Source organism: Oenanthe melanoleuca, chromosome 7 (assembly GCF_029582105.1).
Source record: "Oenanthe melanoleuca isolate GR-GAL-2019-014 chromosome 7, OMel1.0, whole genome shotgun sequence".
Lineage (NCBI taxonomy): Eukaryota > Metazoa > Chordata > Aves > Passeriformes > Muscicapidae > Oenanthe > Oenanthe melanoleuca.
Window position 1 is genome coordinate 34968778 of NC_079341.1, and position 16607 is coordinate 34985384.

At 39.3% G+C, this 16607-nt stretch overlaps 1 protein-coding gene across 5 annotated transcripts in view; it reads left to right on the forward strand.

Annotated features, from left to right (window-relative positions):
* Positions 1-16607, forward strand: part of MBD5 (methyl-CpG binding domain protein 5) — a 103664-nt gene that overhangs the window by 27758 nt on the left and 59299 nt on the right. For all 5 annotated transcript variants that reach the window (XM_056496817.1, XM_056496815.1, XM_056496818.1 and 2 more), the window contains exon 2: positions 12113-12210. The gene's annotated coding sequence lies outside the window, so the exon portion shown is untranslated. The remainder of the gene's footprint in view (positions 1-12112; positions 12211-16607) is intronic.

Here is a 16607-nt window from a genome sequence, read left to right on the forward strand (position 1 = left end):
ACACAGAGGTTAAAGATGGTGACTCCATCTCAAATCATGCTTTGAGTGAAGCTTTGCACAAGAATGGTTTTGCCACATAAATACTTTACTTGAATTGAATATTTTCTTTCACTTTGCACTTATACAATTGTAAAATTTAGATTGACAATCGTGTTCTGTTTGTTCCTCAGTTTTAGTGAGAGCCCAGTGCCTGTTTGCTCCCAATTCCATGGAAGGAAATAAATGCTGTCTGTGCAGGAGTAGGGATGGAGCACATTTCAGCTTTCCCACCTGTGGCACAGCTGGATCAGTGAGAGAAGATGAAAGCCAGAAGATCAAATCAGTTTGGACAGGAGAACTGAAAGTGCAGGAGGTCAGCAGGTTCCTCATGTGAGGAATTATTACCAGGCTAAGATGGGGGAGTTCTACTTTTAGTTTATAAGAGTCTTGTTGACATAAAATAAGAAAATAAGGGATGATGACGAGAACTCACATCAGAGGGGAAGATTAATGTGATATTATTTGAGGGATGAAGGAATTATCAGGAGTCCAAACTCTCAGAGGGAATAAATGGATTTGGGGCTGCAGAGCAAAGCTTGAAGAGGGAGGTGGGGGGGAGAAAAGTCATTAAAATAAATTAATAAGGCTTTACATTTTTAAGATAAAAATCTGTCTCATGTTTTTGGCCTTTGTGTCTGGCACCTTCCACTATCCCAGGCTGCTCCAAGCCCTGTCCAGCCTGGCCTTGGACTCTTCCAGGGATGGGAAATCCACAACCCCTCTGGGCAAGTCACTGTCCTTGAGACACTGAGGAAATACCTGGTGGAAATAATTGGGAATGAATCCTGGGAGAGGGATTCAGGGAGCCTGGAGTGGGTTCAGTGCATGCTGGGGATGTGGAAGGAGGCAGCTGAGAGCATCCAGGGAGACAGAAGAGAGATTTCCATCTTGCAGCTATTTTAGACTCCCTTGTTTTCCATGGGGAATTCCCATTCAGCAAAGAATGGTGCCATTCTGGTGGAGTAATTCAGTGAATCTTTGTGATAGAATCTTGTATTAGAAACTTGTTAAATTGTAGAAGATACTCCAAGAATTAACCATCTCAGCAAAGCTTTCAAAAATGAATGAGAGAAAAGGGGAATTGTGCAGGTAGCACAAAGTTAATCCAGGAAGCAACTTTGCCTTCTAACCACATTAAACCCAAAGATTATGATGATTAAATTATAACATTATTTATACTAAGTGATAGCATTCCTAAGAAATCCATGGAATCTGTGCCTTTTCCTAGCAGAAAGCAGTGACTCAACAACAAACTGACACTGTGACCTCAGCTGCCTAAAAGGACCCAACTTGCTTTGAAAAATATTTCCTTATGTTTGAAAAGAAAGGAGAATCTTGCTGAGGTATTCAGATCTGTTGGCAGTATCTCTTGCTCCTACAGTAGGCAAAATTCAGAATATCTCAGACCTTGACAACCAAGAAATGAAAAGTTATGGGACAAGAAAATCCAGATTTAAATCTTCCCCTGCTGAGCTGGCAATCTGACTGAAAATTGTTTGCATGCTAAGGTGGAGTTGCTGTGAGTAGTGGAAGGAGCAGTTGAAATGTCTAAATGGAGCTGTTGATTAGGTTGGATTTAAGGAGATTTATTAAACTTTCCCTGTTCACCTCATGGACAATCTTTTCTGCATGTTTATGTTTCATTTCCATGGTAAATGGGGCCCTTTTTCTATCAGAAAGATGAATGTGAAATAGAGATGTGGGTTTAGTGATACTCAGAGTACAGAGCTGGTTGTCATCCAGGGAGGGGCAATCACAAAAATGCATTTCTTCCTGGAGAGTATGGAAAAGGCAGAGAAAGAGGAATGGACACAGCTTGGGAAGAAGGAGATTCCAGTTAGGTACAAGGAAAATGAAAACTCCTGGTTGTGTGAGTGCTGGGGAGGGACAAGGTGCAGGACAGGAACAGGAGTGAATGTGAAAATGCAGAAATCTGGGATCAGTTTCTGATCACTCATAAAGTTACATTTACTCTGTGCTAATTATTTTTTTCTTCATCTAACCACTGGATTTCTTGACATCACACTGGTTTTGAATGGCAGGATTATCAGCAAACACATAAACATTTATCTAGGTTGTTTTGCTATAAAACCATATCATTCTATATTTACTTTACACAAAAAAAATTTTTGATTTTCTATGAAGAGGATTTTGGTATGTGATTTTTGTCCTGCTGATACCCAGTGTCTATTTTCATATTTGATTATTTAGTGTGTATTCCTGCTTGCATTATTTGCTGTACACAGGTTACCAAAATCAGAGATTTCAGGAAATACCTGGGTTTTTTTTACATTTTCAGTACCAGAGGCTCATAGATCACAAAGTGAGTGCTGGACACAAATATCCCATTTTAGGAGCTCAGTGCAATGCACTGGAGGGGATGTAACTGGTTTATGACTTATGGCCATGTCTGCATGGACACTCACTCCAAGGGATTCCAGCCACATGATTTAGGATTCCTACTTCAGGGCTAAAATGCTGCTTTGCCTTATTTATCAAAGACACCAGAATGTGCCTTTGTCTGGTCTGCTAAGGAATAATGGCATGGAAAGAGGAAGAGAGGGGAATTGCAGGACAAGGCTTAACAGCCTCTGTGGATCTGAAATTGTAAACAGGGGAGGATAACAGGGAAATGCTCAGGCTGGAGTGGGGAACTGGAGCTGGAAATGAGGAGTGAAATGGAGAAAGAGATTAAGCCTAAATGTCATGGAGGAGCATTCAGCAACACTCGTGGCTTTTTAGATGAGTCTTCCAAAGAAAGCAAGGGAAAAATTGTTTTGGGACAAAGGCCCTTCTTTTTTTTTTTTTTTCTTTTTTTTTCTTTTTTTTTTTAATTTGCTTTTTCATTTTTTCCTGTTTCTTTCCTTCAGCTTAACCACTCCATGTAAAAGAATCTCATCTGGGTATACAAAAGAATGCATGACATTTTTGAGGCATGGCTGTGGATCTCAGCATCCCTGGGATTGCTGTGGTGATGCCACAGGACTTCCAAAGGGTCCTGGAAGGGATCTTAGAGCCCATCCCATTCCATGGGCACCTTCCCCTATCCCAGGTTGCTCCAAGCCTCATCCAGCCTGGCCTGGGACACTGGGATGAGGCACCCTGTGCCTCCCCACCCTCCCAGGGAAGGATTTCTTTTCCATAGTAAAGAATTCTACTATTAATTCTCCATGGTAAAGAATTCTATTTATAGTGACGAATTCTTTTTTTGTCATAAAGAATTTCTTTCACTGACTTCAGTGGGACTTTTTCAGAGAGATTGGGGTAGTTCAGGATTTTGTTTAGGTAAGTTGAAAAACATAAGAGTAAAAACTGGGTTGAAGTGGGTTGAGATGAAGAGAGGAAGATTTTTTGATGAGTGTTTTGCTTTTTTGGTTTGTTTTTAATGCCTGTAAATGCTGTTGCTTTATTTACCATGAGGAGGACCTGGATGACAATTCCAGCAGTGTAGACTATTTAATTTGAGATCAGTATCATTCTGTAGGAGCAAAAAGAGATTTATGGGGGGCAAAGAAACCACCCAAATTTAAACTTTTAAATGGGTCAAACAGCTGAAAGTTTTGAACAATATCATTATTTTGACATGGATACTCCTTGGCTAAGCTTTTGATATCTTTCCTTGAAAACTTTCAGTATTATCTCTGGTGGCATAAAATTCTTGCAGATCAAAATTTATTTGGTGGTTTAAATTGATGAGTTAAACTGGCAGCACCTCCCTGTAAAGGATAATTTGATTTTTCTCCAGCAGCCAGACTGTTGGACAGAGTTCTGCCCACTTCCTCTTGCCCATTTATTCCTTCTCCACATGAAGGTTTTCTCCTCTTTTTGTGGTGGTGTCTCTGTGGGTTAAAGAAATGGAGCAGATAAAACAGATTTTGGTGTGTTTTTATTGGGAGGGATGATTTAGATGGGTTCTACAAAATCTCCTCCAGTAGGTTCAGGTTTTGGGGGAGTTGTTTGTTTTACTTGGACCTTTGCATTTTTCTTTTTCCCACATTTATATTTCCAGTCTCCTACCTATCCCAAACAACCATTAGAAACTAAAAGATCTTTTAAAACATGAAGAACTTCGAAGAAACTTTTAAATTTAAACCACAGTTTTATCCTTGGGCTCAAACTCCTCCTTGCTGCCCTGAGAGGTTTTATGGCATCTCAGGCACTCCAAATTTCCTTTCCTTGGAGAGCAGCCTGCCTCATCCATGAATTCCATAACCCAGCACTTATCCAAGCAGTTTTTCCACAGTTAGGCTGGGAAGAGTCAAATCCTGATCCATCAGGATCCTGAAACGAGCACAGCCCTGCTGCTTCCTCCTGGTGACAGAAATGGGGATGTGCCCATTGTGACTCTGCAGGGAAATGGCTGGAAAAATTAACAAGGTCGTTTTCTCCACAAAAAAACAAAAAAATTCCAAAGCTCGTTTCAGCCAGGCAGGAAGGGAATTCTGCTGTTCTCTGCTCCTGGTTTAATTGTCCACGTGGCTGCTGTGGAGATGTCTCAGGTGATAGTGGTGCCTCTCTGAGGCAGTTTCCCTGGAAGGTTTTCTTTTTACTGGAGATAAGATGGAAATAGTAATGATGGAGACAAAACTGATAAGGGCAGGAATATCAGAAGGAATGGCAGAGTAAAGGCAGAGCTTTGACTGAATGTGCCTTAAACAGGGATTTGTACCAGTGGGAATCCTTGTGGCTTCCTGAGTTTTGGAAAGCACAGGTTGCTATGAAAAAAATTCTGAAGTCCACCCAGAATCATGTTTGTCCTTATTTTAATAAAAAGTAAAGAGGGGTAAAAAAAAACCTATTAAGACTTTTTCTTTAATGTGCCTAAACCCTGTGCTTTTCCAGCAGGCAGCACAGTGAGCTGTGAGGAAATAGGATTTTATCTTCTATTTCACAAGGAAGGAATACAGGCACGGCTTCAAATAAATTTGCTATTAAGAAAAAGTCCATTATTACATTTAAGGAGTGTTCTGAAGTTTCCAGGAGTGATTTGCAGGGGCTGATCTGTATGAGCTGCACACACAGCTGAAAAGGGAGATAAATTCTTTTCTGTTAGTAACACAATCATCTCTCAAGGTATTTTTTATTAAATTAGATTGGCGTAACTAAAGTGCTCCTGATGTCATTTGTGGATGCTCCTAAATCATCAGCTAAAGAGCAGCTGATCTAAGTTTGGCCAAAGAAAGAAATGAAGTTTTAGAGGATTATATTCCTTATTCCAATCAATCAGAATTTGATACTTGTGTACAGGATTGTTTTAAAAGCATTGTAATTATGGCAGTGCTATAAATCTTATGTTAATGGAGAAGGAAAAAATATGAAATGTGACCCATACTTGAAACCTAAATATTCAGTGGATGTTTCTTATGGAATGAGGGTGAAGGGAAAGCAGGTGGAGTAATAGGTCTATATGAATGTAGGCCTGGAAAAGTGGGATACATGGATTAAAAACATTTTAATTTTGCATAAAGTCTTTTCCTAGATTTTAGTTTGATGCTGAACATACCCTGCTATATAAAGTATTCCTCTGTTAAATCTTGGGGGATTTGGAGGCACTTATGTATTAATTTGTTTCCAGGAGTTCCATCAAAAGAGGAATCCTTTGTAAAACTGTAGGTATTAAAATACAGACTAAAAAACATTTCTTGGTCTGGGAAATTAGACACAGTTCTTAGCTGAATATTGAAATTAAAATGCAGTAAAGACCCCTGAAACCTGTTAATTATTACTTTCAGATTTCAAAGAAATACTTTTCTAGAGTTACTTTCAGGTTTCTTCCCTTAGAAATAAACAAGATATTTGTGATTTCCTGGAAATCTTTCCAGTGACACCAAAATGTATTGTTTAAGCATTGATAGCAGTTAAATAAATTAAAATATCCAGGAGAGGAGGGACCCAGGACAGCCCCAGCCATGGCAGTGCCCAAAACCAGGCAGAAACTGCTTGAACTGTGATGCAAAACTCTGCATTTTGTGCTGAATAATTATAATTCAGTGGAAATAACAGGAAAATACTGTTGAATGGAAATTGTCATAAGATCAGCCAATTAACACAATTTTTCTGTTGCATTTGATTGCCTTTTCTGTCCTTGGAAGAAGCCAGAAAATAAACCAAGAGATGTATCTGAAGAGATGCATTTTTTCCTTTTGGCTGCCTAACCACAGATTGATACATTCATAAATTTACAACATTTTGGGCTTCTGAATGTTTCTATTTTCATTTTGGAGGAGAGGAATATTTCTTCAAACAACTGAGGCTCAACACTGCACCATTTTCCCCCTTTTTGAAAGGAAGTCTCTGAAGAGATGTCAGTGTTTTATCTGCAGTGAAGTGTCCTCTTTTCAGGTTTTGATCCATGTCATCATTTCTGGTACCCAGTGTTTGAAAGCACAGGAGCATTAATTATTTTATAATAGTAAATGTCAGTGTGCAGTTGTCTCAAAACCCACCAAAAATAGAACTTTTAGCCCAACTTGCAGGTTTTAAACACGGGCACTGCTAGGAAATAACCATCCAGAAATGAAAGCTTTGTATCCACACTTGTCTCATTCATCCCCTTCAGTTTTTTAGCTCTAAGTTTAGAAAAATGGGAGTGTGGCATCAGTTGCCTGTGCAGATTTGTTACAGACACAGCCTGCCCTGGAGGCAGCAAACGCTGTCAGGGTGACAGCCACTGCCACAAACCAGAGGGGAATATTTTTGGAACCATCCAAACAGCAGAGGAAGAACATCCTGTTATAAACACACTGATACTTGCATGGCTGGAAAAATATTATTCTCTTTTTCATCCTCAAACACAAAAAAATAAACAACAGGGAGTGTTCTCACCCTTCCATTCATTTTTCTGGGTTTCACAAGTTTGGGAGAGCCCTGGCTCTTCACAGGGTTGGAAGCTGACAGGAATTTTGTGTTTCCCTTCCAACTGTGTCACCACCCTAGCAGGGATTTGAGGAGGTCACTAAAACTCACTGTGCCACCAGGGTTTTGTGGGAGTGAAGCAAAGCTCTGTCACCTCCACGTGACTCAGGAAGAGAATTACCCTTGGGAGGCTATTTTTGGATACAGGAGGTGTTTGGGTGAATGGCAGTGGAGATGCAAAGGATTTCCTTTTACACCTGCAAGTATAAAAGGCCAAAATCCTTTTTTTCTCCTTTCTTTCCTTTTTTTTTTTTTTTGTGTTTTGAGGTTGTTGAATTTGCTGCTGCGTCACCTGAGAGGCGAGTGACGTGTGAGTGGTCACTTGGTTATTTTCATGAGTCTGAGTGCAGAGAGCACTTGGGTGAAATATGAGTAAATCTCATTACTCTGACAGTGGTTGCCTGCCTACAAAGAAAGTTTATATTTAGTAAACTACTCACTCCTGTGACCTAGTTTGCTGGGGATGATAATTTTCTTGGAGTGGCTCTGAGCTTACTTTTCCCTGTTCAATTTCCATGAATGAGGGATTCTTCCCATCTCTGCATTTCTGGGCTGCTCAGAGCAAGGAAGACTCTTGGAAGTTGATTCAATCCATGGATTTCTTCCCAATATCCCATCCATCCCTGCCCTCTGGCATTCCCTGTGTCCTGTCCCCCCATCCTTTGTCCCCAGTCCCTCTCCAGCTCTCCTGGAGCCCCTTTAGGAACTGGAATGGGCTCTGAGCTCTCCCTGGATCCTTCCCTTCTCCAGCTGAACATTCCCAAATCTCCCACTCCATGGCCTCTTCTGTGCTCTGTTACTCTGTTCAGCTTTAAAGAGAGATTAGCTGCTAAAAAAAAGTATTTAGAAGTAATCCAGAAAGGAAGAAAATGGAGATATTTGTGTTTGGAAGATAAATGGGATTTCTTTCTAATGGAGTTTGTGTCTTACTGAGGGCTGCGGGATTTATTTCTTCCAGAAATATTTTGGTTCTCAGAAATTTTGGTAGCACTGGGATTTTGCCTGTAGTAAACAAGAAAGTTATCTGTTGTCTATATACACAGAGAAAACACATTTTTTTATTCTATATACTTATAATACTTAAATAAATTATGTGGGTTGGACTTAAATATGAATACATAGAGACAAGTATGTGATGCAGAATACAGCACAGCACCCCCAAAACTGCCCTTCCCCAGAATATCATTACACTTGTAAAATTAGTAAGTCTCTCCTACTTTTAGTTAAACTATCTTCTTGTTTTCTAATGGTAATTAGAAAATTCTGTTCTTTGGGTGTCAGTAAAATGGTAAATAACAGTTAAAAGCAGGATGGAATTCTTTCTTAGGACAATCTTGGAGTAGACTCATCTGTCATGTGATCTCATTAGTCCTTGCTCGCTCATCTCTGACAAAAACAATCTGACCTGCTTTATTTATTTCTCACTTCAAACTATTAATTTACAAGAAAGATTGAGGCAGCCTTTTCAGCATTATTGTGGAATAAAAAAATGGAAAACACTCGTGTTTTCCTCCTCCTCCTTCTCCAGAGGTAGCCTTTGGAACTGAGCTGGATCATGGTGGGGGTTCTGAGCTCAGAGGAGAATCCAGCCCTGCTCCTTCCTGCTCTGCACCCCTCAGGTGTGAAAATAGTGTTTTTTCAATCTGCTGCTCCTTTACATTTGCCACTACAAAAAAAATAAAAAAAAGGAAATATTTTCCTAACTCTGTGTGCAGATATTGTGTTATGCATTGAAAATTTCTGCTGTTTCCTGGGTGCATTTATCTTGCTGTGGAATAATTTTCATGTGTCTGGAAGGATTTTTTCTCACAAACAAGAAAAACACCTCCCAGAGGCAACAACTGATGGAAATTTCAGAGGCTTTGGAGTGTTTCTGTGGTGGTGCATCCCAAATATTCCCTTATCTAACAGAAAATGATGTGAGATTTTGCACCTGTCTGAGCTGATGGGTTTCTTTTCATCCCTAAACATCTCCAGGAAGCTCAGGCATGTTTGTCACCCATGAGATTGAAGAATTAGCATGGAATTCTGGAATGAATTGGGTTGGAAAGGACTTTAAAACCCATCCAGTGCCACCCTTGCCATGGGCAGGGACACCTTCCACTGTCTCAGGTTGCTCCAAGCCCATCCAACCTGGCCTTGAACACTTCCAGGGATCCAGGGGCAGCCACAGCTTCTCTGGGAATTCCATTCCAGGGCCTCCCCACCCTCCCAACCAGGAATTTGTAAATTAATGTTGATTTAGTAATGAATTTTTGAACATTTAATAATTCTTGTCACGTATTCAGACAGTTCAGCTTCTTCAAAATTGTTGCATGAGAATAAATTAACAAAAACTTATAGGAAGTTTCATATCTCAGAAGATACTAAATGTTGAGTTGTATCTAAAAAATGTTTTGTCCCCAGTCCAGGAAGAAATTTCAAAAAAAAAAAAAGAAAAGAGAAATCAAAACAGATTCTTCCATTTGAGCAGAGACATATGTTTGGTGGGCTGGCACCAGACTAGGATGCAGAATCCTGTAGAACCAACTCTTCATACTCTGGGATATTTAGAGGAACAACATTCAAAATAAGGTGCTGGAGAATATAAGGAAAAGAGAAACATTTTAAGAAGAAGAAGAACAGGGAGCACCTGAAGAGCAGCACAAAGGGATTCCAGGCACTCCTGGGCTGTGGTGACCAGGGAAGGGTGTTCAGGATCCATGGGGATCTGTTGGATGGGGCTTGGAGCAGCCTGGGATGGTGGAAGGTGTCCCTGCCCATGGCAGGGGGTGACTCTGCATGAGCTTTTAAACCATCCTGGAATTCTGTGGAACTCTGTCTTTATTTGTGTATCAAATCTTAGAGGAATCAACACTGTAAATCACAAAAAACATTTAATTTTCATCAATAAATTCCCATTAATTGGTCGTAGTGACTCATTCTGGTCTTAGGGTGATGATCCTAAAATCATATGGAGAAAAAATGAAACACTTGGGTGCCATTCAACAAAATTAACAGGTCCCAAGAAATTCAGCAGATTCCCTTGAAAGATGTGGTTAAACACAGAAGAAATTTCTTCCCAGTGCTGTGATGCTCCAAGCCCTTGGAGAAGGCTTAGAGGTTTTGAGAACAAAATTAATGATACCCTTACAATTATTGCAGTTGTTCTGTTTGAGAGTGATGATTAAATCCGATCAGAAATAACATCTGCAGTGGGAGCAGAGTTTAAATTTCTGGATTGTGGCTGTGCAGTTCACAAAGAAAATAGAAAATATCATCTATTAACACAAAAGGCAACGTGAGAATGATTTACTTGTCAGGCAGAAAAAAAAATACAGCTCTTTTCATGGCACTGAAAAAAATCTGGGGAGATTAAGAACTGAATGGCAAGTTTGAAGCACAGTTGATAGAAAACCTCAACACCAAATTATGTGAACAAAGTCACTTTAAGGGACAACTCAGAACCACTTCCAAACAAGAAGTGTTTAAAGTGGCACAATGAAATATCACATTATCATCCCAGAGCTGCTCCACATCATGTGTTCTCCATTTAAAATGCCATTTTTCACTCCAATTCTCAATCCATTTCCCAGTTTGCAGCAGGTGAGCTTTCCTCTTTGGAGCCACTGTCCAAACTTCTGTGCTGAACTCGTTAAAGAAATCACTTGTTGGGTCCTGCCTTGGCTTCTGGACCAGTTTATTCCTTGGACTTAGAGACCAAGTACAGGACACCAAAGGCAACAGAGCTGTCAGAAAGTGGTGCTGGGTACACTTGGTGATCTCAAGAGCTTTTTCCAGCCCTAACTACTCCTGTAGGTTTTGGCTGCACAAGGTGTGCATGTGAAGCTGATTGGATTGGGTTTGGTGTTTTTGGGGTTGGGAAAGCCTCCAAGGTGGTGGAGTCCAAGTGTGACCGTGCCCACCTTGTCACCAGAGCCCTGGGTGCCACCTCCAGCTGTTCTGGGCCCTCAGAGCAGCAGCATTCTGTGCCTGGGGTTGGGCTGTTCAGTGATATCGAGCTCATCACCAGAACTTTTCCATCTCTTGTTTCACTGAAACTTCCATGACTTCCTTGAGCCTTCGATTATAAAAAAAAAACTTTTTTCCATTCCTCTCCTGTCCCTCAACCCCATATCTGAAAATTCCCCACCAATCTGCCAGGGCAGCATCACCTCCAGGGCTTGCACAGCAGCTTTTTGGGACTTCCCTGGCTCATTTTGGGTCTGGAATGTTTTCCCCACACTGATCCATCCATTCTCAGCTGGGCAGCCCTGGAGGTGCAGGACACACAGTTAGTTTTTCAGGTTTGCATGAGAAAGAGAGGGAAAATAATTGTGGGCAGTTTTATTTCAGAGACTGATGTTAGTTATTTCCTCTATGAGGATTTTGCACTTTTGGAATCTCTAGAAAGAGCAGAATATCCATGGAGATATAATAGAGATAGATATAGATATAGATATATAACATATATAATGTAGATATTCCATAACTTGCTGGTTGGTGGGAGAAGTTGGACTGAAAGGTGTTTTTTCTCAGGTGATAAAAGTCTAGGGGATTTTCCTTTTGCTTACACTTGGATTCCTCCATGGTTTTAGAAAGTCTAAACCAAGTAGAATTGACTGAGTAAAAAAGAAAAACTGTTTACAAGACAAAAACTTCTGGGCCTGATGAGTTTTCTAGTGATTTAATTTTTTATATTTATCTTTCCATAGCTACAGTGCTGAGATATGAAAGCAGCACTAACAAATTATGCTCTAGGGTTGCATTGTTGAATAATTTTATTTTTTAAAAGCATATCTGGCATTTATAGTGGCCTTGTCTTAAGGTTACCTTTAATTTCAGTCTAGGGAGGTGGTTTAACTTTCATAATGTATTAGTGCTTATGATATGTCACATTTCAGTACTAATTTGTATTTTTATTTAATTGAAATTTTAACTCAGGAGATCCTTGCTGTTGTTGTTTTGAATTCCCCAAGTTAGGTGTATTTTTAAATATACTAATGCAGAGTAATTATCATATTCCTCTAGTAAATCAATCCCTTCCCACCTAGTGACTGTTTATTTTTAACAGCAGCTCCTAAATTCATCTACTTCATGAAATTGTGCCTTTTTAATGAATAAATCAATCAGGGTTTAGCTCTCCTGGCTGATTTTCTGCTCTGGTGTGGCTCTGCAGATCCTTGCTGACGATGGTGGTCGCTGGAGGCAGCACTGTTGAAGATTATATCATTTACAGACAAGATCTCTGAAATCTGTTTCCTTCAGACAGCAAAGGTAACTCAAATCATCCACATTCTGCATTTGTCCCAAAGTAATAAGTTGTTTTGACCTCCAAAATTGAACAGCAGCTGAAGTTTGGGAGTCTGACCACTCTGCCAACTTTTAACCTCTTTTTTAATGTTTATTTATTCTGAAGTGAAAAATAATTAATATCCATGGAAAGAACTCAGTTTCTACTCCTCCTTTTAGTTACAGGAATATCCTTAGCTTGTCTTTTTTTTCTCTGCACTTACTGTTTTTCTTTATTCTTCTTTTCTCAAGAGTATTTTTACCTGCAGATCAGTTACAATATTTTTGTGGTACTGATGAGAACCAGCACTAAAAATCTTAAAAGTAATTGAGGATGGGGCTTATGCTCAAAAAGACAAAAATTAGGTGAAAAAAGGGTAAAACATTGGTAAACCTCTTAAAAATTTCTATAGAATTTTAGAAGTATGACTTCTTTAAATTAAATATTGAAAGCACAAATCTGATGTGTCCTGTGCCATTTATTTTCTCTGCTTGTATTATTTATTATCAACAAATGATCCAAATAAATGTGAGGAGAGTTTTGTTTATGGATCATTTTTTCCTGTTTTGAAACTAACTCTGTATAACACCATAGGTAATATGGGACTTTTTTTTTTTTTTCTATTATGGAAATAGAGCTAATTTTCCCACTCATTATCTGCTGTTAATTTAATGTGTGGCAATATCTGAAATTTAGTGCTGATTATGGCAGTAGATTTTTGGTTAGCAGTACAGCTCATCTATGAGCAAACCAATTAAGACATCATTTCAGAATATAATTGAGCTCCTAATGGGGCACTTGAATTCATTGGGAATTTACATATTTGCTTTTCTTTGCTTTAGCAAAGAGAGGTCCAAAATGAGGCTGCAGCTTCAGTTTTGAACTTCTGGAGGCACCAACTCGAGCTGAGGCTTTTCAAAGTGAATCCTGTAAAATGCTTTTGACTAAGGGCATGGATGAATTCAGGGATAAGCTCCTTAATTCTCAAATTTGAACTTTAGGTGGCCCTTGGGAGGTGGGAATATGAGGAATACAACCTCCACTGTTCTTGGGATGCTGAGTTCCAGGTGATGCTCTGATGCAGCACAGTTAAAACTGATTTAAATACAAAGTTTTTTCAGTGTTTGTAATTAATTTACTTCTTTTAGTCAAATCAGGATCTGCTGGAAAAGGGCTAATTCTGCAAATCTTTCTAATACATATCTTTCTAATGCATATATAATATATACATATATAAAATCTCTATTTCAGACAGTATCAAGAGAGAATTCTTGGAAGTGCCTTGTTAGCCCACACAAATTAAGTGTCTCATTTATGGAGTCTTTGAAAATGAAGGAAAAAAAATGAAGACAGTTCTCTTTCCTTTTCATTTTGCCTTAGTTTGGGGATTTTTTTGACCCTCAGAAGGAAGATTTTTCCATTTAAAAGACAAACAGAGCTGAGAGAGGTTATTTATACCTCTGCCTTATTGAGGGGTTGGGTTTGTTTTGTTGTCACTCTTCCCTTCCAGGGTAGACCTTTACATATGTTTTTATTTGTTCTAAAATGGGAATCTACACCATTTGGAAAACCAAATGTTTTGGGGGAATAATTATCAAAGTCTGTGTTTGGGTTCCAAAAAAACCTTTTTGCTATGTGAAAAACTAGGGCAGGGAAAGTAGTTTTCTCTGTAAGGTTCATGTTGTACTGGTTATTTCCTGAAAGTTTTAATATGTACATGTGGATAAACCTCAGGATGCTCCAGTGAAATCCAAGAAAACATTTAGTTCTCATTCTCAGCATCTTAACTTGTATTTTGTACTTTTTTTTTTTTCTCCCCTCACTAAAGTGCTCACAGCTGTGCAGGTATTGCAGCCTCTACTGCTGCTCCATTTGATCTATTTTTGAAAGCAGGGGCTCTCTGGATGGAATCCACATTCCTGTGTAGTCCAATACTCCCAAACCTTCCTGACCCTGCCTCACCCACTCAGAGCTCGTGCATTATCTTTAATTACATGATACCATTGCTATTTTCCTCCATAGGAAACCCTTCCATTAAATAGATGGAATTTAACCAGCAATCCACTGCCTTTAATTGTTCAATCCTTCCTTCCTCAGTAATGTCCAGGCCTTTCCCTGCAGATGGAATTCACAATTTGCTTTTGTGATTTCTCACCCCTTTTACCAACAGGTTTTGGGGAATCCCACACTGGTTTGGGTTGGAAGGGACATTAAAATTCATCAGGTCTGTGGCAGAGCTCCCACTATCCCAGGCTGCTCCAAACCTTGTGCAGCCTGGTCTTGGACATTTCCAGGGATCCAGGGACAGCCACAGCCAGGAATTCCCAATTCCCAATGTCCCATCCATCCCTGCCTTCTGGGAGTGGAATCCATTCCCTGTGTCCTGTCCCTCCATCCCTTGTCCAAATTGCCTCTCCAGCTCTCCTGGAAGACTGAGTCTGCACACCCAAGGTTTGGGTTGTTGGATTTGTGGGTTGAGGCTCCCAGTTCTGTCATTCCCAAGGTTTGGGTTTTGGGGCTCCCAGCTCTGTCATTCCCAAGGTTTGGGTTTTGGGGCTCCCAGCTCTGTCATTCCCAAGGTTTGGGTTTTTGGTTGGGGTTCCCAGCTCTGTCATTCCCAAGGTTTGGGTTTTGGGGCTCCCAGCTCTGTCATTCCCAAGGTTTGGGTTTTTGGTTGGGGTTCCCAGCTCTGTCATTCCCAAGGTTTGGATTTTGGGGTTCCCAGCTCTGTCATTCCCAAGGTTTGGATTTTGGGGTTCCCAGCTCTGTCATTCCCAAGGTTTGGGTTTTTGGGGCTCCCAGCTCTGTCATTCCAAGGTTTGGGTTTTTGGGTTGGGTTATCCTAAGGCACACAGGTGGCAGGAATTGGTTCCAGCAGTTTTCTCCTCAGCCTATTTTTCCTGAATTGTCATTAAAAGCCAGGAGCCTGCTTGCCTTTTCTGAAGACCTGATGTTTTTCTGAGAACAATCAATTTTCTGTCTAGCTCTGTCTCCTTTCCATATGAAAGGTTTGGAGTTTTATGAAATCCCAAAGTGCTTTCTCTAACACAAGGTACAAATGAATTCTACCTTCTTAAATTTAATAAAAGGAGACCTACTTCATTTGAATATTTTTTCCCAAAGAAATTATTTAAAGGATTTGGGTTAAAAAAAAAAAAAAGACATTTTCCTAATGTTGCTCTTTAATATCACAACTTTTAGGAGAATTTTAGAGCCAAATTTTCAAAGTACATTTGAAATGTAATAGATTTGATAAGTTGTTCTCTGCCTGAGCATAAATTTTTGTACCACTTCTGCCAAGTTTTTGTACAGAGCAAGAAGTTTGTTTTCCCTGATCCCAGTTTCTCTTCCAGCTGCTCTTTCTGAAACTGAATTATGGGCTGGCATTTTGAATTCTTCCTTACACAGATATTGTAAATAAAACCAACTACAAAGGCTTTTCATTTTGAAAAATTGGAGCAGCAGGCACCCTGAACAAAAGGAAATGTTCTCAACACTTCTTTTATTGTAACCAAGTTAATCAAGCTCTGGGATTTAGTTGTAATTTCCAAGTTAAATGTTTAAGTAATGCAAAACTTTTTAATCCTGCACTGCCTCTCTCTTTAAAATTCATAACAAAACAGCAAAATTGTTACAGTCAGTTTTTTTAATAGTTAATTTTTCTTAGCAAAGCTAAAGATTGGCTTCCTACAACCCCAGGAACCTGGAGACCTCCAGAAATTTTGAGGTTCTTGGGATATCTCCAGAAAATGTTGAGGGTTTGGATTATTTCAGCCTGTGGTATTAGAAAAAGTTACATATCCTTAGGTTTTCCTGAAATATCACAAGAACTTTCTGTGAAGTAAAAGCCACATTTTTTGGCTGAAAGGGCTAGTGGTTTAAAATAACAGATAAGAGCTGCTGTCATTATTTATAAATTATGAATAATATTTAAAAGAAAAGTGTATTGTGTAGTATTTAAGATAAACCAAATTATTCTTTTCTGTTGAAACACCAAACTCAGATCATTGATTTTTGTTTCAATAATTCTTTCTGGAAAAAAAAAAAAAAAAAAAGGAAGGTCAATGGCAGCAAATTTAAAATTCAGCTGTTAATGAAAACCTAATAAAATAAAAGTAGAATTTTTTACATGAAGGTGGCCTGAAAGGTTGTGAAGGGATTTTTTTTTTTTTTTTCATTTTGTGCTTCAGTTTTGTTTTCTTTTCCCCTTCTTATCAGTTCACATCCTTGGAGGGCCACTGTCATGGTGAAAAATGTATTGAAATGTTAAAGGAAGGATTATCATTTTTGAGATTCTCAACTGGCCTTTTCCTAGAAGGGTCCCAGTCCAGGGAAATGCTTGAAAATTAAAACCAGGGATGCTTTTAAAATCAAAGTTTCT